Raw genomic sequence first — 401 nt, 5'->3', positions numbered from 1 at the left:
ATCTCCCTTTCTCTCTGTTTTCAAGGCGATGATTGGAAGCCTGATGATCGTGCTGTAGGTGCCTTTGAGAGTCTCCATACAAACATCTTAAGGGAACGCGGGGCAGCGGGGGGAAGACCTTCTGCTTCTTCTCTTCAGCAGCAAGGGCTTCCTTCTATCAATCGTCCCTTCGGAAGAAGAGAAGACGAGGAAGCAGAACAACTTCGCCATCTACGTCACTATGAGAGACCAACAGATATCTTTCAGAAAGTAGATGAAGGAAGACGAGGAGGAGAGATAGGATGGACAGAAGAGAATAGAAGATCTTACCAAATTCCCTCTCAGTCTCATCCTGTATATCATCAGCATCATCAAGGTAGGAGTGTGTCACGTAGTAGAGGAGAAGGGGAAAAAAGAGGAGG

General features: G+C 47.1%; 1 protein-coding gene across 1 annotated transcript in view; it reads left to right on the top strand.

Annotated features, from left to right (window-relative positions):
* The first annotated feature begins 27 nt into the window (after nucleotides 1–27).
* The window catches only part of CSUI_001483 (uncharacterized protein), a 16,423-nt gene continuing 16,049 nt past the window's right edge, over nucleotides 28–401 (top strand). Inside the window, exon 1 of the mRNA XM_068061689.1 lies at nucleotides 28–355. The gene's annotated coding sequence lies outside the window, so the exon portion shown is untranslated. The remainder of the gene's footprint in view (nucleotides 356–401) is intronic.

The sequence above is a fragment of the Cystoisospora suis genome (assembly GCF_002600585.1).
Source record: "Cystoisospora suis strain Wien I chromosome Unknown contig_594, whole genome shotgun sequence".
Lineage (NCBI taxonomy): Eukaryota > Apicomplexa > Conoidasida > Eucoccidiorida > Sarcocystidae > Cystoisospora > Cystoisospora suis.
Note: the sequence above shows the minus strand (reverse complement) of the source record. Positions and strands in the feature narration are given on the sequence as shown.